Source organism: Antechinus flavipes, chromosome 3 (genome assembly GCF_016432865.1).
Source record: "Antechinus flavipes isolate AdamAnt ecotype Samford, QLD, Australia chromosome 3, AdamAnt_v2, whole genome shotgun sequence".
NCBI lineage: Eukaryota > Metazoa > Chordata > Mammalia > Dasyuromorphia > Dasyuridae > Antechinus > Antechinus flavipes.
Window position 1 is genome coordinate 179,606,733 of NC_067400.1, and position 25,784 is coordinate 179,632,516.

A 25,784-nucleotide genomic window follows, 5' to 3' on the forward strand; every position below is an offset into this window, starting at 1 on the left:
AGCTTTATTACATCCCTAAACCTATTTCACTGTATTTCACTATTTCAGTTTCATATATGTGTGTGCATAAAATACCTATTTTTACTATTATATCACAGTGTCACAAAGGGATTTATAATCTACCCTTTAATGATGGCAGTGATTTATATCCATTATGTGATTCTGTTTTGATAGGTGGCTACTATATAATATATTTCAGATATTTATTATAGTTTAATATGTAATTTAATCTGTCAACTAAATAACCCTTTAAATATGAATATTGCAAGGCTTATTAAATGAATAACATGTTTATTCCCATTTTATAGATAGTTTTGGCACTGAAGAAGGCCAGGTTCCTCTTATCTTTTCCAGATCTAACATTTTAATTTTATGATTCTGTTCTGGCCAAGATTCATGAGAAAGAAGAGTTTATCTTATTTCTGAGATAGACATGATTTTATTTTAGAGAAAAAAACTTGGTGTGGTATAGAGAAGAAAGAAGATTGATTGTATAATCAGATCTAACGTAAAAGCTGACCACTTAATCTACAATCTTATAGGCTTCATTTTCCTCATCTCTGAAATGTATTTAAATGACAAAGCTCACACATATTCATACATAATGAGGAAAACAATATTTCATCATATCTGATGTTTCTTCAGCCAATATAAAGTGCAACTCTAAGCTTTAGTTAATGGTTACATGAATTATTGGGCCTCAACTTAATTCCAATTTGATAGTTCTTTCCAGGGCTTGCCTTCTATAAGACTGTGTTTTAACAACTGAGGATTGCCTTCATATCACAATGAGGCATCTATATAGTATGTCAGTGGAAGATAAACATAAATCTTTTAGGAAGAATGAGAAAGATGATGGAGAGAGAGAGAGAGAGGAGAAAGAGAGAGAGATAAAGAGAGAGAGAGAGAGAAGAAAAAAGCAAATGTTGGGATGTTGGGGGAGGGGAGAAGAGCCAAGAGATGTAATGCAACATAGTGAATAAAAAGCTGATCCTGGAGTTGTAAAGATATTGGTTTAAATCCCATCTTTGACATGAAAGTCCCAACATACATATTTGTAGTTTTTTACCTGAAATTCTCTTCACCAATGGAATCATAATTCTTATCTGTATCAGATGTGATTTCATTGGAACAAATATATATACACCTGTGTATGCACACAAAATATGTGTATTTGTGCACACATGTGACTATATGTACTTATATATAATATATTCATATATACATATGTTTGTACTCATGAATTCCATTTTTAGTGCTCCCTATATGTGTGGGATATCTCAAAATGTCAAATTATGATCATTTCTCACTTTTTTAAAGGAATCAGACCTTCTATATCTCAAAGGCATTTCAAATTGCATCTCTTCTGTTGTACACTGCTCTTCATGGATACAACCAAATGGAGAAAAAAGATCTGTCTCAGGCAATAGAAAGATGGAGAGCATGTGCCTGACCCACAGGAATTAGGGACTAAGTATCTCATCAATAGTACTGACTAGACAGAAAGGCCATCTCAGCTATTCAATCTTTGGGCCACCTAGTCCCATTAACAGTGCACTCACCCTCACCTTGATAACAAAAGTGACCAATGTTTTATCTTTTTCTTTTTAAAAGCAGTTACTTTCTTAGAGTGACAGCTAACATGACTGGCAACCTTCCAGCAGGTCTTCCTTGATTGATTGAATGTAATACAGACTTCATCAGCAACACACATTCTCCCTTTTCTTGCTTTAAATTTATATGGACTATCTCCATGATGCCATATTTTTATATATGCCTTTAAAAAATTAAACCACTATTTTCTACAGAAACACCAACTTAAAAAAATATTTTAGCCTCAGGACTTTAAAGTGCTAAGTATCATCATCTGCATCTCCTTACTCCTCTAGCCACTCCAAGAGCTCAGTCAAAACACAAACATGGAAGTGTAATCATGCTGAGAACATTACAGATGTGGCAGACAGGTTCCTGGGATCCAGACGAAATGTCTACCTCCTGCAGATATCCCTTCCCACCTCAAGAACCGCACATTCACAGCAGGGAAACATTTAGCAGGTGAATGAATGCACATCTATGATGTTGGCATCGACAGTAATAGTATAGTATTTGGAATATGATATCCCTCAGAGATTGTGGCTTGTGCTTCTGGTAAAAGTTCCCTCTGGTTTAGTTAACAGAGTTTATATTAATTTCTTGGGGGTGTAGAGGGGAAAGGAGAAAGGAAATGGGAAGATTAGAAATGAATACTGACCTTGTTCTATATTACCTATTCTGTTTTACAGTTTTATATAGAAATTACTTTCTCTCTCTCTCTCTCTCTCTCTCTCTCTCTCTCTCTCTCTCTCTCTCTCTCTCTCTCTCTCTCCTCTCTCTCTCTCTCTCTCTCTCTCTCTCTCTCTCTCTCTCTCTCTCTCTCTCTCTCTCTGTCTCTCTCTCTCTCTCTCTCTCTCTGTGTGTGTGTGTGTGTGTGTGTATAAACACACACACATACATATTCATAGATTTGGGAATTTACTTTTTATTCAATCATGAATGAATTGTAGTCTTCTGAGTGTCAAAAGAGAGCCTGGTATCACCTTGTATCTAAAGAAATATAGTTCTATCTAAGTGCCAATAATTTGGGTCCAACGTTTTATTTAACTAAAAAAGACTTACTTTTCTGTAATCTCATTATTTTTAGATCCTTGGTTAAGTAACTTAATTTGCATGGCTATTGTAAAAAAATACTGAATCATCACAGAATGTTCAGACTTTGGGTAAACTCTAGATATACCAATTCAATTTTGTCATTCAGAATAGAAATTTTTTTTCAAGTTCTGAATAAGTTGCAGGTGAATTTTCAATAATAATGAAGTATTCTTCATCTGGAATTCTATTAGGCCTAAAGATCTATTGGAAGAATTTTTTTAGAAAGGCAATGGGTGGGAGAGTGAAATATAAAGATTAGATTAAAAAAAAAGGTGGCATTTAAAAATTATATGAATATCCCTATTTTATATATCATATATACATGGCACATATGTAATATATATTAAGCACAAAACTACATGTGTTTTTGCATTATCAATCTCTGCATCTTTTATAGGAAGAACATCCAGCTGTTAGAAGATAAATATTTGGTATTTTTCTTTGATGATGATGGGCCACCCTAAATCATTTATTTGTTGACAAATATTTCTCAAATGCCTACTATGTGCAAAGCATTTTGAACCATCTAAACTCTCTCATCAAGACCCCCCTTGCGAATGATGGCACACATTTTTGAGAATACTGGTTAGGTTAAGAGTACAGACAATCTGTGGTTGTAGAACAGTTCTCTGTGCAAAGTTAATTGAACCATTTGGGGATTGAAACTTCAACCTTGGCCTCATTAGCACTGTGCTCTAATCAGTGGAAGGTTTTATTTTTCCATTTATAATATTAGATTTTCATGCACAACATTGGAAAGAAACCAAGAAGGAGAAGGAGACTGGTTGCTTGTTTAAATTAATTAATTACTGTAACTCTGCACTTATAGCATGCTCATGTCTCTAAGAAAATAAAACAAAATATTTTTATAGCATGAAGGATACATAGCCCGTTTAAACTGTAGTGCAATTGCAATGATATAAGAAGTTCTTGGTTCTTACAGTGATTAGAAAGGATATTGACACATTTCTCCATATATTACTCCATACAGCTGTCATTTTATAGTAACCTAACACTTTTCAGTGTTATATTTGAAAATTCAAAAACATTAGGTTAGGTGCTAGGACATTATTTTGAAAAGATTCAATTTCCATCTTCAAGAAAAATGATAATTTTACATCATCCTAGGGAGCTGAAAGAGTAAGTTGTTATCAAGAGATCATCATAATAGGGGGCCCAATGGATGGTGAGATAAGAGTGGGAGAATGGGGCTGTTGTTCTCCCCGTCCAACGCAAAAAGTTGTTAGACTGCTGAAAATTTGAAATTTAAAGAAAATTCAGTTTAGAGAACAAGTCATTCTAGCTCATTCTTCAGAAGCACCCTTCCTGGTACATGATTCTGATTCTCATCCCAGGAATACTAGTTACTGGTGTGGCTGGATACTTTGAATGCTAACTGTTAAAGGGATGCTACTGAAGTTTGATTAATACTGCCTTCTGGGTTTTCAAACTTCCATAATACAATTCTCCTAAATTGTTCAGAATGAGAAGTTTATGCTACATGTCTTAAGTTTTGGGGAGGAAAAAAATGGGGATTTAATGATGAAGATCTGGATTTCAATTCTTTTTCATACACCCACTATTATACAACTCTGGTCAAGTCATTTATTTGCTTTCAGTTTCCTTATCTTCAAAATGAGGTTAATAGCACCTAATTAACAGGGTGGTTGTGAGTATTAAATGAGATTATTTACATAGAGCAACTTGTAAACCTTAAAATGCTAAAAGTTATTAGCTGCTGCTGTTGCTTCTACTACTGCTCTTCTTTCATAGCAATCAGTCAGCAGATAATTATTAAGCACCTATAGCATGCCAACAATAAACTGTTGGAGGTAGCTTATGCTTATAGAAGGAATTATTCAATCTTCATTTTTTCTCTTTTCTGAAAAGTCTAATTTTATTTTTACTTTACTATGCTTGTTGAGGAAGATGCTAAATAATATTCTATTTTTTTAAAGCAGCCTACTTAAGGTTATAACTAATATAATGAGCAAATTACCTAAAATTAAATAATGAATGAATTATATATATATATATACATATATAATACATATATGCAATATAACACACATGTATGAAAATAAAATATATATTGTTCAATGTGTATATGTGTATGTATTTGGTTTGTTGTACATTTCCTATAAAGGGACACTTTAAGTATATGGTATACAAACTATTACTATAGCACCATAAGATTTCCAATGTAGTATATAATTCATTTGGAAAGTTCTGATTTTTCTTGGTGAATTTCTTTTTTTTTTTTGAGTCTTATTTGCAGCATTTAAGAGATGATAATTACATTATCATTATCATCATCATGTGTACCACTATGCAAAATATTTTCCACATACATTAATTGACTCCTTTATATTAATTACTTACCTTCTGATATATAGGCATTACCCCCTACTTTAAGACAATCTGGCAGGAAAAAAATTGAAAAAAAAACAATTAGGGGAGGTTGGTAATTCAAATTCAAAAAGAATTATTTCAAAGGCAAACATGTTATGACCTTAAAATTAGAGTGCTTAAAATTTAATTAATTTATTAAAAGTCAGTTTACTCATGAACTTTCATTAATATTTATTTTATAGAGTAGCTATTTGGAAGCCAGTGGAATAGAGAGCTGCATCAGAAATGTGGAAGACCTGAATTCAAATCTAGCTTCAAATTTGCCACTAGCTGCCTCACCCTGGGCAAATCATATAACCTCTTATTGCCTTAGTTTGCTCATCGGTTATATGTAGATAATATTACTTAGGTCCCAGTTTTGTTGTGTGGATCAAATGAGATAATAATTGTAAAGTACTTAGCACAGTTCCTGTCAAGTAATAAATGCTGTATAAATGTGGTATAGTGGGTAGAATGCCAGACCTGGAGTCAGGAAGACTCATCTTCCTGAGTTCAAGTCTAGTCTCAGATCCTTACAATCTGTGTGAGCCTGGGCAAAGCACTTAATCCTGTTTGTCATCTGTTAAATGAGCTGGAAAAGTAAAACAGCAAACTACTCCAGTATCTTAGTTAAGAAAACCCCAAATAGGGTCATGAAGAGTCAAATATGATTGAGATGACCGAACAGCAAACAACAATATAAATATTAGTTGTTATAATATATCCTCAGATTTAATCTATTATTATCTGCAGCACAATTTTTCTCATTCTGAATAAGGTTCTATGGGGACTCAGTCTCCAGTGAAATCAGATATAACAAGATTCAATTTCATCTTTAAATATTGTACCATGATTTTGGCTCTGTTAGTTACTAGTTATATGCCTTGAAAATGCCTTGAAAACTTGAGGTTAAAGGGAACACCCTGTCTAACAAATAAGAGAATAAGGGAAATTAATAGGTAAGGAGAAGAAAGTTCTAGAATTAATTAACATTTATTGAACTGAAATTTTTAAAAGATGTCTGTGTGGAATAGTTGAAAGAGGATTAAATTTAGAATAATAAGACCTGACTTTGTATCCTAATTCTCATTCCTTGTAGGACTTTAGGCAAATTAGTTCCTTACTCTGAGCCTTAATTTTTGAGGTAAAAAAAAGGGGTTGGGTTAAAAGAGTTTTAAGATCTGAACATTGATTATTTTTTTTAAAAGATCCATCTAACAAAAGACTAGCTATATAAGATGAATCAGAATTCATTTTATACCACTAGGAAACTATCAAATTGGTCCAAGTATGTGGTAATAAGGATTTGAATAAAAAAGAGAGAGAGGTCCTGATAAACATTTGACAGTTGGTTCTCTGAAAACAGCAACACACTTTTATGTTTATTAAGTGGATCTAGTATATCCCTAACAATTATAGATATGAGGGATAATACTGAAGAATTTTCACAATTAGTTGGGATAGGTTTATTTGAAAATTCAGGAGTCAATATGGTATGAAAAACACACACACACACACACAAAAACACTAGTTTGGAGAATCTAGAAACCTGGATTCAAGTGCTGACTTTGCTAGTAATTTGCTATATAATTTGACCTTGGACAAATTATTTTTCTTTTCTGAGACTTCTTTAAATTGTTTATACAAAGATGGAATCTGATCAAGACAATTTCTAAAGTCCTTTTTAGTACTAAGAATCTGAAGTCAGATCTTCAGCAGCTTTTCCACATTCTTCTCTTTCTAGTTCTATTTTTTTTTTCTTTTTCCACTTGTATTTTTGCCCTCCTCTAGTTTGCCTACATTCAATCTATTCATTTTATTGGCCTTCATTTTTTAATTCCTTTCCTCATTGACTATCTAAAAATAAAATAGGGAAAGAAAACTATATAATAATAATAGAACAAAAATCCTTGTTTTCACTCTTCTCTCATTGCTTCATTCTTATAGGTCTAATATTAGTGAAACATGTTTGTATTTATCCAAAATCTATAAAAGCCAGAGCAAGTGATAGGAAATGTGTGTGTGTGTGTGTGTGTGTGTGTGTGTGTGTGTGTAAGACATACACACGGGGGAAAGAGAGAGACAGAGAGAGACATACATAGAGACACAGAGAAAGAATGAGAAAGAGAGAGAGATGGAGAGAGAGAGAGAGAGAGAGAGAGAGAGAGAGAGAGAGAGACAGAGAAAGAGAGAGAGAGAGACAGAGAGAGAGAGAGAGAGAGAGACAGAGACAGAGAGAGAGAGAGAGAGAGAGAGAAGAGAGAGAGAGAGAGAGAGAGAGAGAGAGAGAGAGAGAGAGAGAGAGAGAGAGAGAGAGAAGGGAGAGGGAGAAAGAGAAAAATGAAAGAGAGGAAGAGAGAGGTCTGTAGAATTTCAATTCATAAAAACAGGAGACATTTTTCAAATTTTAATGAAGAAATATATTTTCTCCTTTCAAGGTTCAAAACTAAATAAGGAATAGTCATAGTAATGTTTACCAGATCTCTACATTTATTAAAAGCCAGAGTAGACAGAGATAATAGCATAAATCAATATTTATGATTCACCAGACTTCTACATAAATATTAAAATGAGGCAGCCATCATCAGACTATTTGTTGTTTATATTTGCTTTCAAATTTTAATGAATAAGAATGCCATTTATCTGTTAAAGTTCAAAACTTGAAAAAAATATCTCCTCATTAATCCATTAATGAATCTGGTCATAGGACTGTCATTGGAAAAAGAAGCCTGATTAACAAAACAATAAAAGCCATTACAACCCTTCCCTAAACTCATTAAAAAAAACAAAAAACAAACAAAAAAAAAAAAAAACCTTTGACAAAGAACCAAAAACAAAATAGGCATAAATTGTAGCTAATTTGAGTTTTCTACCTGTGCATTAGTCCTAATTGTGTCTAGCTAAGATATGGTCTAAGAATACTCTTAGAAAAACTGTCCTCTTGTTTTTCCTTGTTGGTTTTTATTGATTATTCTATATATCTTCCCTGGTAGAAAGAGTTCTGGGTTTAATGTCAGAGGTTCTATCCCTTACTTCTTGTATGGATTTTAGGAAATCGCTTCACTTTTCTAGGACTCAGTTTCATCATCTGCAACACGTGAAGCTTGGATTCAATCTTCCTTTCCAGGTTATAATTGAGGATCCTGTGATACCTATTTCCAAATGGCTATGACTTCCCTAGCATCTTGTATAAACCTGCAGAACACAAACGAAGAGAAACTCAGCCGGTTTCCAGGTTAATGCTCCAAGGAAATTTAAAGAAATGAGATTAGCAAAAACTAGATGAAATGCATTTTGAACTGCAAGTGGAAGAATAAGAAAAATGAAAACTGATCCTATCTGATTATTGGTTCATCTCTATGAGTTTCTACATGGAAATTCACGAAAGGAGCCGGGACAGTGGTAGCTTCTATATAAACTTTAAAAGACTTCTTTTTTTTTTTTCAAAGTATAGTTCTAAGGTAGATTTTCCCCTTTTATGCCTATTCCTTCACAGCTCCTCTGAAGCCCAGCATTTGCCAACTGCTTTTATCACCTATACCAACTTAACCATATCTGAGGCCAACAGCTGCAATCCAAATTTTCTAACCATCTGAGAGGCAGTAAACTTTCCCCAGAGCAGTACCATATGGTCTCAGAACAGCATCACGGTGGGCTTGTGATATGTAACCTTTTCGGCTGGTGCCAGTCACATGGACTGTCCTCGAAATATTCCAAACATATGTGCAGGTATCTATTGATGCATTTGACCTACTCTGGCCTGAGATGTAGCAAGATCTTGCCCTTCTCAGGATGGCTTGTGTGGCCCAAGACTGAAAGGTGGCAAGACTGAATGGGAAAGTTCAGATTCATGATCTGTATGGCTTGAAGCTTATCCAAATGGGACTCAGAACACATTCTCAATTTGTGATTTTAAAATGCAGTCAGTCTCTTAGACAATCAAATGAAATAAGTGCTCATGGCTGCTGTCATACAAAACTGACAGTACACTACAGAAAAGGAAGACAGAAAAACCAATTAGCATAGAAGTCATTGTGGCAATTATGATTCAATGCCATGGTTGCCACTTTAGAGCCAAAACTACCATGAGAATTAACCCCTGAACAAACTAACTAGCATAAACTTCTTAAAAAAAGATTATTATCATCAGCAAGGACATGTCACACTTCTGAATCTATCTGTGCCCCTGAAAGAGATATGGCATCTTTAAATTACCAGGCGAGGTAGATAAAGAGTTGGAGGCCTGCCAAGGTAAAAGTTGTAAAACTGGATTGATTTTTGCTACAGCTTGCTAAGGGCTCCCTTGAGCTAGGATGCAATGTTCAAATATAATAATTGATAGCCTGAAAAAATATTTTTGATAAGTGTACAGGGGTAGAACAGAGCCCTGTCTGAGATGAAGTCTTTGTGTTCCAGCAATCTGACTACCAAAGTGACCCAGATCAGCTGTTCACTTGCCTTATTACAGCCATCAGGCTTCTTTTTTTCCCCTCCCTCCCTCCTTCTATTCCTTGCCACCTTTCTGTTTTCCTCCCCTTCCTCCTTGCTACTGCTGCTTCCCCCAGCTGTAGAGAAAATGGTCCTGGCCTTCAGAAAGGGGGCATTTGTTAATGCTGTTGTAGAAAAGTAATTACCTAACAATCAGACCTGTACAGGTGAAGGGAAATCACATTCATTAATACTACCTTAGTAAATCCCAAGGGACAGAGGGGTTAGTGTTAATCTGACCCCTTTTCAGACTTCCCCTTAGTGACTGACCACCCCAAGCTGTGAGTGTGTGTATCTAAATTGCTCAAGATTCAATTGAACACATTAAATTTTAAAAAGGATTTAACTGAAATTTTTCAATAGCTTCTGAAAGGGGGATAATTTATTAGCTCCGAATAAATTAAAATCTCAAGCAGGGGTAAAGACTTTAGAGATTGCTTTAATACATTTTATATGCTTTCAAAGGAAATGTTCTTTTAAATGGTCCAAAAATCAGCTAATTTTGTCCTATTTAGTAAATTACCTCCTAAGGCCACAATGTTGAAAAACTTAGAATTGCTTAAAAAAAAAAGAGGAGGGGAAAAATCATACACCTTCCATAGGAAACAACAAAACCACAAATTGCTATGTCTTTTATATATCACAGTTTGTTTTTTTCCAACTCAAAAGTCAGTGAAACATTTGTGTTACCTTCTGCCAGGCCACATAGGGACCCATTTTCTATATGATGATTGCAGGCAGTGGGAGGAGTGTAAGGTTAATTGTGGGGCATTTGAAGGCTAAGTCCCCATGCACTGTGATGATAATTTATACCTTTATTTCAGGCCAAATTCACCTGTAGAGCTGGAAAGCTATAGAGGGTAGATGAACCTCTGCCCTGTACAGCCCAGAGGGTGTCCCCATCATGACAGGAGATTTCCTGCTTTGAATTATCTGTGTAATAAAAAATTCTTTCTCTGTTTTTACCTGATATCCTGTGTCCAAGGGAAGAAGGAAGATTTTTTTTTTTTATGATAAATCTTTATCTGGGTCTACCAGATCTCACTGGACCAATCTCTCAGCTTTGTTGCAAAAACTAAAGTAATACATAAATGTTACCATATGTGTGTGTGTGTGTGTGTGTGTGTGTATGTGTGTGTGCAAACAATGCATACTTGTATATACAATGCACATGTAAATGCAATGCATTACATATATGTATATATGTATATAAAATCGTTTTATAGCTATATCTCATTCTATATACACTGTATCTCTAAATCTTTCTCTTTGTATATACCATAGACATGTGTGTATGTACAGTTTTGATTGTGGTCCTACATATTCTGCTTTGGTTGTAAACAAAGGCCAAACTCCTGAGATATTCATCAGATTTTTATTTCTAGTTGTCTCTATTTGATCATTATTTTAAAGATAGTGTTGTAGTCTTAAGTTTCTCTTTATGAACATGCTTCCATTATAAAATTCTGTATGAAAACATGTTAGATTCTGTCTGGGGCAATTTAGGTACAGTCCTGCCTGGGGGCAAAAGGGTAATTTAAATAATATCTAGAGATTCAAACCTAGCTCTATAATAAGCAAAATTCATTTACTCAAGGAGAGGACAGAGAGGTAGAAGTAGATAAAATGAGAGTACAGAAGAGATAAAGAATAAAAAAGAAAATAGAATAAAACCAAAACATTCAGTCAGTGAGTGGTGCTCTACCCAGGAGCTTTTTCTGGCAAAAGAAGATATTGATGAAGATAACAGAACCACACAATCTTCAGAATTCTGCACTGATCAGAGACGTAATATATTCAACCAAAAGAAATAAGTAAAGTGAAGTAACATTCATGGTTCCAATACTCCAGAGGACAATTAAACATTTGCACTCTGAGTGGGGAGAAAAGGGAGTAGCAATGATCTGACATCCTTGGAAACTCTGTCTCATCATTTGGCATGAAAGAAAATTTCTTGGATTATATTGTGGAGGATATGCTTTCAGCTCTTAATGCCAAGAATACTCTCTTATATTGTTGTGAAGGGTATTGGAAACTGGTCATAATACCTCAACCTTTCTTGTTCAGCACCATAAATACACAATTGAAATAAGTTTTCATAATAGATTTTTTTTATAATGACATTTTTATTCCCATTGTTTTAGAGGCCAGGCAATCAGCTGATTCCCATCCATAAAGTCTTTAATGATTTTTGATAAGGTTTGGGACCCAATTCGTCCTTTTAGCTTTTGGGAACTAATATTTGCCAAGTATACCTTGTCTTTCACTGAGGTGGAGACTGAGGTAGTTAATCCAGTTTAACTGACTTAGGTACTAGAACAAGTCTGTCAGAAAAAGAATTAGGATTTATGGCCTTTGAGCCTTATATTTAAGCTCTTTCTGTGATATATCAGTTTAACTAGTATAATCTGTGATATATCATATACATATATAATACACTATCTTCATATATAACTAGTATAAACTGTGATATATCAGTTTAACTAGTATAATCAAGACAAGAGTATTAGAGATGGAACTCAAATCTAGGTTTTTCTGACTCTAAGTCTGATTCTTTATCCACTATGCTATAATGTCTAGCAAAATTTAATGATATATCTTTATTTATTTAGAACTTGTAGGATTTCCTGCTTTTCCCATGTGTATAGACTTAGCTCTTCCACTAGACTAACAGGTCTAGAGAGCAGAGGCCATATTTTATACTTTGAAAATCTCCCCACTGCCTGATACCTAGCACAATGCTGGGCACAGGGCAGGTGCTTAATAAGTAGCTGTTTATTGAAGAATTATCAGGCTTTATGACAAGTCAGAAATATTGCTTTAGGAGATGGTGTAGGGATTGGGGAAAACAATTTTTGTTCAGTACTAAGAGACTGGCATTATCAGTGGGAAATTTCTATATCAACAACAGATTATTGTTATGTTCTTGGCAAGGAAGGCTGACAATGCTACAAGAATTTGGCACAGGCTTCAGTAGTATTAGTAACAAAAACAGCAATGATGATGGTGCTATGTAATAAAGTATAATAATATTGTATAGCATGGACCTTAAGGAAGGTTCCTTTTGAAATATAGGCTGAGGTTTAGTTCACATATTTACTTCTCCATTTCAATAAGAAGATGTTTGGATATCAATATATCCAACCACATAGAAATGTACAATTAAGGGGATGGTTTTCACAGTATTAGGGTCCATTTGAATCAACCTTTCCAAATGTGATTACCATGGCAATGTAAAATGTTAATTTATCAGCAATTATTAAAAAGCATGAGGAAAGGTAGTATGGCTTAGTGTGCAGGTCTCTTAACTTCACAAAACCCTGGACATTCTTTCTAGATTACTGACAAATTGCCAATCTGTATTCGTAAAAATAATTGTCACACTGAGAATTCTCTACAGTGAAGAAATTAAGAATCTTTATAATTAGCACACATGTACACACATAAAACATGCTTTTTATAATTCCCTTTTATTCTCATATTTAATTCTATTAGACTCCCAAATTCCAATGTATCTAATGATGTTAAATGAAATAATTTGTGATTTAAACTTTTCCACTTAAATTATACTAAATAAATAATACTAAAATAAAATAAATATAAAGATATGAAATATATATATATATATAGACACCATTGTCAGGAATGCTTCTACTAAACATGTGAGCAAATGTTGGAGAAAAAGCTGATGTGTAGAAACGGAAATTAATCCTTTCCATGATGTCTTTGTATGTTGAAGGTTTTCTTCAGTATATAAAAAGATTTCTGAATGATTGCCTACAAAGTGAAATTAGGTAAATAGAAATCTATTTTCCATTAACTTACATTATGTTTGATAAACATCGATTAATTCTAAACTGACTGCACTGCATTCCAGAATCTGTAGTCATGGTAAGAGAAGTACAAAATGGAAACTAGAGCAGCAGCATGAGATAGAAGCTAGAAGCTAGAATCTTTCCTCCACTGGAAGGTCAAAGAAAGGACTGTTTCTTTTTTTTTTAAATCACTGTTCCATGCAGAAATACCAACACAGAACCAATAAAAAGCTGCTGTAATTTAATGGAGAAGATTTTGGAACTAAATTTTCATTTTTATCCCTGACATCATTCTTATCTAATACACTATCCTCATCAAAGGAAGTTAGGATATCTGATCCTTTTATTGGTGACTATTTTAGCTTAACTCTTCTTGTACTAGACCACAGATGGAAGGAATATTGTCAGTGAACTGTAAATTATTCATGTGTCTTCTGGTATCATATATTAAAATAATCTCTAAATTAAATTATGAGGAAACTTTCTCCTTAATGTCTGTCTACCAATAAGGACTACCTAACTTTACAATGCAATAACTCACACTTCCATAGTTCTTTAATGTATCCAAGGCATTCCACACAACAATTATAAAAGTTAGGGAGTATGGGGATTAGTCTTGTTTTGCAAAGGAAAAAACTAAAGCTGAAAGGTTGTTTCTATGGTTTGTACATGTTTGAGTCAGGATTCAAATTTAGATCTTCTAAGTCCAATGCTCTTAGATCAATTCAGCAAATATTTATCATTATTATTAAGTATTTATTAAGTATCCACTATATGCAATGTAAAATAATGGGTATTATCAATGAAAAAGACAAAAATGAAACAGATCCTGTCCTCAGGAAGCTTCCAGTTTTTTGGAGGAAATATACCTTTACATACTTCACTGTTTCTCATTAGTTGAATTCTTGAAAAATTATGTGGAAGTCAATCATATTTTAGCTAAATAAAAATAATAAGAACTAAAGTTGGCAATTTTAGGAAATTGAAGGACATATGTAGTGAATTGTTTCATAAAATCTCCTTATCTTACATCTATTGTACATTTTAAAATGTAGAATATTGGGTAGAAGAGAGAGAGGTTAGCTCATCTTCAAAACCCACCTCTAAAAATGTACTGCTTATGTTTCTATGGATGAGACATTTAACATCTTCATGCCTCCAGATAACTCTGAGACACCAAGTTGTAGAGTGATTGTAGATTTTAATTGACAAAGGGATTTTTTCCTTATCAGGAGATCCTTATGCCAATAAAATAATAGGTGTAGTCTCTCCTAAATATGAGTTATGTCCTTTGAGGGGCACCTTATGCTGTTTAGAATATTTCTTTTCAACCATTCACTACATATATCTCTCTTATTTCCATATCTATCTCTACTTCAATATTCTCTATCTCTATCTCCTACTTCTCATTTATTTGTATCTTTGTTCTGTCCCTATGATCTATTTAATTTCTTTCTCTTTCTATCAGAATTCTCTGTTTTTTAAAGCTAATAATATATACATAATCTTCCCAGACTGCCAAGGATAAAGTTATGTTCTTACTCAGATTTCATTTTGTTTTGTATATATCATGCCTTTAATATATGATACATATTATCTTATATCTGTTTTATGATTTTATTATGTTTTATACTTATTTTATTCAATTGTATACTATAGTTATTTGTATACATGTCATTTCCGAGTTACTGAACAATAAATTTCATGAGGTCAGGGATCATAACATATATATACAATTTTTTTTTTTTTTTGCTGAGGCAATTGGGGTTAAGTGACTTGCCCATAGTCACACAGGTAGGAAGTGTTAAATGTCTGAGGCCAGATTTGAACTCAAGTCCTTTTGACTTCAGGGCTGGAGTGAATATTTATCTTGGTTGGAAAGATCAGGTGAGAGTTTTTTGAAGATGGGGAAGACATAAGCATGTTTGTAGACATCATGGAAGAAGCTGCTAGATATGGAAAGAATGAAGGTAAATGGTAGAGTAAGAATGACAGAAGAGACAATCTGTTGGAGAAGAAGGGACTGAATGGGATTGCTTGTGTATGTGCTTGTGCATGTAGGAAGGTTAGTCTTGTGAGACAGGGGTGAAAGAAGAGATAGTAGCAGAAGAAATATTAGATGAAGAAGATGGGAGAAGAGGGAACTCACTTAGAAGAGGGTATGCCTTTTATGATAAATGCAATGATTCCTGATGACTCTTTCTCATATTTTTTCCTTATTATGTGTTCCTTTTTGTATAGTTCACACCTATCATGCTTTATACAATTAGGTAGTGATGGAAGTGAGCTACTTATCTACAAAGACTAAATTCAAAATGTTTTATAAGGACAAGTACCTAATTTTTTTTTCTTAAACTAAACCTCCTTAGTACACATCCCCATGTCTCCCAACTTTGCAGATGTGCTGTTCTTGCTAATGGCAGACTAGAATCTCTCCTGGTATAATGTAGCTCTTCTCCAGTCCTCAGTAGAAACAGCTGCTCACATCCCATCACGTATTTGAAGATGGTTATTAAGTTCTCTCTCAGCTGTCCCTTCTCTAGGCTAATTAAACTAAGATCCTTTAGCATTTCCTCATAGGGACTATTTCGACAGACTAATCATTTTTGTTGTTCCTTCACTTTTAATCTCCATCCCTCCTACTTGATTCTCTGTAACTTCCAATGTATCTGGCAGATATAAAATAGTCAGAGGGTAGTAGTCATTAATTGTATATGGTATGATATTTGGGTTCTAAGTATAATTTTTAGCACCCATGTTTGTGAGAAATTTGAGTTTTTCAATTCATTAAAGATATTCTTTCCACTAGTCTCTAAATTTGAGATTGAAGGGAGGATGAAAGAGTATTTTTTTGAAGATTCATCATTTGATAATAGCTTCTCCTTCTGATTCTAATTCAAATTCAAAATTCCCTGGGCATGATGCAAAACTCCTTTTCTTATTTGTCTTTTACTTATAAGTTACAGAAGAATAAAGAATGAATATGGACAATTCATTTGCTGTTTTATTAAGCACTTCTTTTAAATGTTCAGGATCTTGCACATAATAGTTGCTTGATACATATTTATTTAATTAAAATTATGATTCTTGTGTAGCTATAGGCTTACTATTCACTGCTTCATAATTGGGAAATGAATGACAGAGAAAGGAAAGATATACTTTAATTATGAATCATATATAAAGATTGGCAAAATTCATGGTTCTGATTGGTTTTTATTTTATTGATATGGAATACTGATGGTACTATACAACCCTAAATTAAAGTAAAAATACTCCTCACTTAGAAAAAGTTGCAGTATCCTGAAAGATTTTTATTAGACTGATACTAATAGTTATTTTATCTGTATGAGTCAATCTTTTTAGACTAAGAAAGTTATATTTTATACATCTGAGTGCAAATATATGTGTAGTCACTAATACTGACATGTAAGTTATTCATTTATTTAAATATTGGGGATACAAGGAAAGGCAAAATGTAACTGTACTTTAGGAGAAAAGGTATTCCCTTATTTTAAAATATAAAGAAATTCAATTTTAAAAAATGAAAACAGGTGATGCCTTATTGAACAATTTCTTAGTTTACATTCCTTTTTTTTAAAAATTTCTTGGACACTAAGTCTTCAAAAGAGTTTCTATTTTCTCTAATCATCTAGGTTCACTTGTGACATGCCCTTGATTGAAAAAGCATCAATATCTAGGTTTTAGCAGTTACTCTATCTTTTGAGGCACTTGGCTGTGAAATTTCCACTGCAATGTTAATTGTGTGTCATCCTATGAACTAGTGACATAGAACTCCTTACAGTTCCCTGCATGAGGTCAGGGTAATTTTCAGGGTTTAGGGTAGAGATACAGATTTTAATGAAATAGACTCAGGTAGCTCCTTCTAGTATCTTCAAATAATTACTAGAATAGTAGCTTCTAAATGTGGTAGCATTTTGGTGGTGAAATTAATAGCTATTTGAAATGATAGCAGATTAAGTTGGTAAATGCAGTTGTATACATTCTAAAGCTGTAGAACAAAAAAAGAGTTTAAAGATTACCTCAGTTTTATTTATGATCTGTTTCTGTACTTTTTTTGATTTGACAAAACTATGCTATATTGTTGTATAGTTGCAATCATTACTTCTCTCAAAGTAGGCATTCTGGATAGTGACAATAGGAGAGGAATCCATTCTTATTTGCTCCCTCTTTTGATGGCTCTGTTGGGTACTAATAGAAATTCACTGGCCTGTAAATAACATAAAAAGCAAACAAGGGAACTTTTAAAAAGTATCACAGCTTATGTATCAACTCATTTTTTTCATAAAATTTTCATAATTTTACTGCAGATGTCAAGTAATTTAATTCATATCTGAACAAGAATCTCTTTTACAATATCATTGACAGTACTTATTAAGAGCTTACATAGTAGCTACTGTATTGTATGTTGTAGTAGCCTACTATATACTAGCACTGTAATAGGCACTGGGGATAAAAATAAAATGAATGAGACAATCCCTTCTCATAATGTGCACAAATTCTACTGGAGGATATACTAAGGAGATACATAAATATGTGTCTATAAATATAAATATATATATGCAGAATAAATACAAAGATAATAAATATGAAATAATTAAATACAAGGTAGTTTGAGAGAGAGAGCATAACATTTAAGTGGATAAGAAAAGTCTTTACGTAGTGGGTGTTACTTGAACTGTACCTTGAAACTAGAGAGAGAGAGAGTGTCTGTGAGGTAAAGATGAAGAGAGAGTACATTTCAAAGAGTGCATGAGGGATGGCCATTGTGGGGAGATGAGTCAAAGAAAACACTGTTGTTATGAGGCTCAGAGACTGGAAGAATAGAGCCTTCTACACAAAGGTCCATGGAATGAGCTTTAAGGGAAAATAACGAGTTCTGTTTTTGTATATATTGAATATGAAACATCTATCCAGAATATCCAGTAGGTAATTGGTAATATGAGATGGAAATCAGAGAAGAAATTGGGGCTGGATAGGCATGGGTATCTTGGAGTCAGTAGCATAGAGATTACAACTAAATCTATGGTAGTTAATCATGTGTGTGCCCACATATGTAGAGAGAGATAAAAAGAGAGACAGACAAAAATAGAGAGACAGACTGACATGGACATGGAGAGAGACGGAGATACACAGAGTCTAAGCTTTATGATATACACATATACTCACTCACTCACTGAGGGGTGTGATCTGAATGATGAGCCAATAGACAATTCAGAGGAGTAGCTATCATACATGTAGGAGAAGAGCTAGAACAAAAAGCAAAAATCTCCATTCCACTGGAAACTTGGACTTAATCCCTGTAGTGTTCTAACTTGAATAGGTCAGTCTTTGCTGACCTCTGCTTATCTTTTTGGGATAAAGATTCTCACACCATTTCCAAGAATTTCCCAGAGTTTCCTAACCATGGCTCCATGTGGGCACTTTCCCCTCTTCTTTCTACATCCTATTTTGAATTATCTTTCCCCATTAAAATACAGGTTTCTTGAAAAAAATTTTTTTTGCCTAATTGTATTTTTATTTCCTGAACATAGAATAGTTCTTGACATATAGTAAATCCTTGACAAATGCTGTATCCATCTATCTAGCCATGTAGCCATCCCTCCTTCTCTGTCTCTGTCTTTCTTACTGCCTGTGCCTGTGTCTCTATCTGTGTCTGTCTGTCTGTCTCTCTCTCTCTACTTATTCTACTGTTACATATAGCTATAGTTTTACTAATCTTAATATTTGAGTATTCCCTCTTAGATCAAGACATCTTCATTTATCTGGACACTAATAGTATAAATCAATATGAAAATGCTTACCGGGGTGAACAGCATTTGCATGCGTAAACAAGTACCATTTGTATATCCATAACACAAAATAACCGGGGCAGAAAACAGACAAGAAAAACTGTAGGGATCAAGAAAATTCTCACATAAGAGGTTACTCAAACTAATCACTATAATTTTTTAAAATTAAATTAAATTAAATTACTCTAATGAATAAAAATCTATTTTCTCTCTGTTCCCAATTAGACAAAAGAAAAATAAAACTCTCATAACAGATATGCACAGTCAAGCAAATAAAGAAAATTATTGTTGGTCATATCCAAAAAAGAATATATTATCAGTATGCACTCAGAATCTATTACCTCTTCTCTGAAGTTAGAAAACAAAACAAAGAAATGAAAAGACTGGAACAGGGCTTTTCTATAACTGGAACTCTGACATGCTACGTCAGGCAGATCTGCAGAGATCATGGATCCTAGGGTAGGATGAGGGAGGTAAAATCAGACAGAATGTAATATGTATATATAAGTCAAATAACACCTTGTATTAAAATCTACTGAACACTGATCTAGCATTAAAGTCCTGAATAATTGTAAGCTTTTAATAGTTGTCAATATGTTGCATAATTGTCTCCCCCCCACACCTTTGATATCATATAATCCTCTTCATCATTATAAACAGTATGCTGGCAATTGAGAGTGGCCAGTCAAGCAAGCAATACGTATTTTTGTCTTACTTGTCACAAAACTGATTCAAATACCAGTTTTTGTTGTTCAGTTGTGATTTTTTCATACCCCATTTCTTGGCAAAGATACTGGAGTAGTTTCCTTCTTCATTTTCCTTCTCCAGCTCACTTTACAGATAAGGAAACTGAGATAAATAGGATTAAGTAACTTGCTCAGTGTTATATAACTAGTAAGTTTCTGAAGCCCTATTTGAACTCAGTAAGATGAGTCTCTCTGATCCTAGACCCAGCACTACTCTTTTTGTTATATTGATGAAGTACTAATTGACTATCATTTTTTTCTCAACTCTTCAAAACATATTTCTGCATTTGTCATACTGCCCAAGAAAAATTAGATCAAAAAGGGGAAAAAAGAGAAAGAAAACAAAAGCAAGCAAACAACAACAAAAAAGGTGGAAATACTTTATTGTGACTCACATTCAGTCGCCATAGTCCTCTTTTTTGAATGCAGATGGCTTTCTCCATCACAAGTCTATTGAATTGGCCTGAATTATCTCATTGTTGAAAAGAGCTTGAGTCCATCACAATTCATCATCACATAATTTTGTTGCTGGGTACAATGTTCTCTTGGCTATACTCAGCTTATTTAGCATAATTCAGAGTCTCTCCAAGTCTTTCTGAAATCATTCTGTTGATCATTTCTCATAGAATAATAACATTCCATTCCATTCATATACCATAACTTGTTCAACCATTCCCCAAACTGATGGGTATCCATTCAGTTTCCAGTTCCTTGCCACTACAAAAAGAGCCACCACAAACATTTTTGCATATGTGGATCCTTTCCCCCTTTTTATGATATCCTTGGAATATAGACCCAATAGAGACACTGCTAGATCAAAGAGTATGCACAGTTTGATAGCCCTTTAGACACAGTTCAAAATTGTTCTCCAGAATGGTTGGATCAGTTCACAATTCCACCAACAATGTATGTGTCCCAGTTTTCACAATCCTCTCCAACATTTATCATTTTTTTTCTGTCATCTTAATTAATCTGAGAGGTATATTGTGATAGCTTAGAGTTGTCTTCATTTGCATTTCTGTAATCTAATTTATTATAGATTTTTCATATAACTTTCACTTCATTTGAAAATTATCTGTTTGTATTCTTTGATCATTTATCAATTGGAAAATGGCTTGTATTATTACAAATTTGAATCAATTTCCTATTTTAGAAATGATACATTTATTAGAACCCTTGAATATAAATTATCTCTCCAGTTTTCTGCTTCCCTTCTAATCTTGGCTGCATTGATTTTGTTTGTACAATTTAAAAAATTAATATAATGGAAAATAAAAATGATCAATTTTGCTTTTCATAATGTTCTCTGGTTCTTCTTTGGCCATCAATTCCTTCCTTCTCCACAGATCTGAGAGACAGACTATCCCTTGTTTTCCTAATATGCTTATAGTCTAAACGTCTAAATCATGAATCTTATCTTGGTATGGGTCTTAGGTGTTAGACTAGCTGACCATTTTAGCTTAGGCCCTCCCCTTTCCAAAGTAGAATAAATCTGTTCAAAACCACTCTTTTATAAAAATGATCTATAAGCATACTGTCACATAATTGTTATTCATGTTCCATAGGTCAACCTGTGTCTAAAGGGGTAAGATCACAAAACACTAAATTATCAAATTAATTATTTGATACTACATTATAAACTTGATTATCTCTCCCAGTAGTATCAGCAGCATAGAATTCCTTTCTTCCATCTAAAGAAAAGAGTGTTGAACTTGGAGCCATCCAGAAATGCAGTGGAATTGTGTGGTCATAGACCTGTCTCAACAATTCTGAGCCTAGATTTCCTCAAAGGTAAAATAGAATAACTTCTATAAAACCTCCCTTTTAGGTTCTGATTTCCAAAATATATAGAAAATTGACACTAATTTATAAGAAATCAAGCCATTCTCCAATTGATAAATGGTCAAAGAATATGAACAGACAATTCTCAGATGAAGAAATTGAAACTATTTCTAGCCATATGAAAAAGATGCTCCAAATCATTATTAATCAGAGAAATGCAAATTAAGACAACCCTGAGATACCACTACACACCTGTTAGACTGGTTAGAATGACAGGGAAAGATAATGCGGAATGTTGGAGGGGATGTTGGAAAACAGGGACATTAATACATTTTTGATGGAATTGTGAATATATCCAGCCATTCTGGAAAACAATTTGGAACTATGCTCAAAAAGTTATCAAACTGTGATCCAGCAGTATTACTACTGGACTTATATCCCAAGGGAAAGGGACCTGTATGTGTAAGAATATTTATGGCAGCCCTCTTTGTAGTGTCCAGAAATTGGAAATTGAGTGGATGCCCATCAATTGGAGAATGGTTGAATAAATTGTGGTATATGAATATTATGAAATATTATTGTTCGGTAAGAAATGACCAACAGGATGATTTCAGAAAGGTCTGGAGAGACTTACACGATTTCATGTTGAGTGAAACGAGCAGGGCCAGGAGATCATTATATACTTCAACAACAATACTATAGATGATAAATTCTGATGAATCTGGCCATCTTCAGCAATGAGATGAACCAAATCAGTTGCAATGGAGCAGTAATGAACTGAACCAGCTACACCCAGCGAAAGAACTCTGGGAGATGACTAAGAACCATTACATTGAATTCCCAATCCCTATATTTTTGCCTGCCTGCATATTTATTTTATTTCCTTCACAGGCTAATTGTACAATATTTCAGAGTCCAATTCTTTTTGTACAGCAAAATAATGGTTTGGATGTGTATACTTACTTTGTATTTAATTTATACTTTGATATATTTAACATGTATTGGTCATCCTACCATCTAGGGGAGGGTGTGAGGGAAAGGAGAGGAAAAATTGGAACAAAAGGTTTGGCAATTGTCAGTGCTGTAAAATTACCCATGCATATAACTCGTAAATAAAAAGCTGTTAAAAAGAAAAACCCTCCCTTTTAGAGTAGTAGTAGGGATCATATGATCAGATATTTAGATCTTTAAGAGATCCCAGGGGTCATCAAATACAACCTTCTCATTTTATAGATGAAAAAACTGAAGGATAAATGACTTGTCCAGAGTCACAGAGCTAGGAGGTATGTGAGTCAGGATATAATAAAAATTTATTGAGTTTAATTAGGCCAGTAGTGTCAAGCTTATAGGATGAGCAATAAGGGTCCAATTTCCAAAGGGGGAGGGGCTAATGGATTGGTCAGAAAAGCCAGTTCTCTGGAGAAAAAAGTGACAACAAAGGTCTCTTGTCAGAGGCCAGAATAATCATTTTCAAGGGAGCAGAAAGGCTGAGAAGAATTAGCTCCCCAAATACTCTATTGGTCTGTTCTTGAAGTAGTCAGATAAAATCTTGGCAGAGAAAAAGCCAATTTAACAAATATTAGCTCATTCCAGGAGCTAAGGCATGGCTGAGAGAGGAAAATATTTAAAATGAGACAATTAACAATATTTCTTCGCCAGTAAGGCAAATAATAAAAGGAAATAAGGAATAAAAAGATATGGAGTAAGAGAGAAATGAGTGGGGGCACTGTCTCCTGTAAATTATAATCAACTCCTAAAGACAAGATAAATAGTATTCCTTTGATAGACCTTTGGGAGCACTTAGGGGGATACTTGCCTTTGAAATGATCTATTGTTATAAAGCAGACAAAACTCAACCTATAGTACTTGTGGATATTTGATTCAATTAAAAAAACCTGTTTTTAGATATTAAAAAAGACTCAAGGGAAAGCATTGAAGGCAAGCAAAAAACATTTACAACTCCTCATATGGCAACTGAAACATGCTGGCTTTCTTTTTTAGCTGTGGATGTATGTGTACTGAGTAGGAAAGTTTTCAAATTGACTAAACTAAAATGTTTATCTAGCAAGAGGTTGTCTATAGTATTCTGTAGAGGTATTCCATCAAATCATAAATGAGGTATAAGAAATAATTAACAATTCCTGATCAATCAATATTTAAACAAAGTACGCTATTCCAACCTTCAACCCTAGTAAACATATTAGAAACCAATAGAGCTTCAAAGATAAAAGAAAAATTGAATTAGTTAAATAAATAATATCAAACATATCTTAAACTAGTCTTAGAATGCCCTTTATTTTCCTAGACAGCTTATGATGTGAAGAAAATAAGTTTTACAAGATGAATACAATAAAAACAAGAGACCAAAGTAATCTGGAAAATAGACTTAAAGAATATGGTCAATAGCATTAAAGAAAACTTGTTTGTTTTGAACTGATCCTCATGTATAGATTTTTATACACTAATGAATATGTAATAGCAAATTAGAGCAATGGCATGTATGAAGTTTTCAAGTTATTTCTGAAAGAATTGGGGAGGCTAACCTTCAGGATTCAAAATAGGGCAACTCTGAAATAAAAATGGCATGGGAGGGAATTAGAAACTGACAAAAGCAAGTATTAGAGATTTAGCATGACAGTTTTATCTGATTTCCTCCAACTAGATCTTCTTTCAAGATATTTCCCCATCAAAGCACTGGCAAAAGTGATAGAGAACAGGAAGATCTCACCCACCAATGAAGTATTATGCTCATACTGGGCAAATTAGAGCGGCTCATTCTGTCTTATGACAAATCAATTCAGGATATTCAATCTTTGCATTAGAAAAAGAGTATATCAGAATTTCAAATCTAAGTCAGCCTGCACTGAAGGCCATTATTATCTGAGAGACACTTCAGAAGATTTCTGCAAGACCTAAAGTGAAATGAGTAGATGGCTGCAGATCAGTTTTTAACGGAGAGCTGGCTCCCTTGCCAAATCATCTTTGTAACTGACACTAACAAATGGTTAGATGAAAGGGCTATGAAAGCTCTGGAGGTGTTGAAGTAGATCTGGACTTAGTTGTGGTGAGGGGGTTAATAGTGAATGCACCTGTGCTGTGGATGGATAGATGGAGGGGTTTTAGTCACTGGAACTGTCAATCTCACCATTTTTCACAAACACTAAATTCAAACTAAAAAAAGCCAAAAAGAGAAAAAAAAATAGACTCAAATTAGTAACCAAACATAGCTCTGTTTCCTAATGCTCATTCAGATAGAGGTTCAATGGCTGGAAATTATTGAAATGAAGCAGATGTCAAGGGGATGCTGCAAATTTCGTTTCTTTCCAGCAGCAGTAATTTTGTGCCCGTCCTTGTTAAAAATCTCCACATTGTGAAGGGGCCTAAAGTACCTGCTGATGCAACTTGCATCGTTGTAGTTGAGTAGAATAAATGTGCATGGTTTAGTGTTCTGAGCCCTTAGAGCTGCAGGCTAAATCTAAGCAGCATTTTCCTGATAGTTAAATTTTAAGAAAGCTTTTCTTCGAATGAACATAATTTCCGTGAGTCATTCATTTTGGTCCTACTATCATTGTATTCAGCTGAGTTTCTACCATTTAAAAATGATCAGTCTCGATTTACATAGTACTGTATGAGAAACAGGTTTGAAATACAGGTTTCCTCTTGGTATATCAACTGAATATATTCCAGAATGTTTTCCATTTTTCAAACCAACAGATATAAACAGCTAAAGAAATATTCTACCATTTTGGCTTTATGTTACTTTGGGGTAGTAAATATTTAAAAGAATGGTAATCCAAAATCTAGGTGTGCTTTAGAAAACTCATACAAGGTTATTGTATTATTTATTTGTTATGTACAAATTCATTATTTTTAAAAACAAAATCAGCAAATTCAAAAAAATAAAAACATACAGAATATTGGCAGAGGCAAAGGGAGTTATCACATTTTGGGAAAGACAGGGAAAATATGTTTACTTCAGCACTTTTTTTTTTTTTTAACATATTGATTAAAAAAACAATCCTGTCAATTTCAAATGACTCTGCCTTTCTTGTTTTATATTTAAG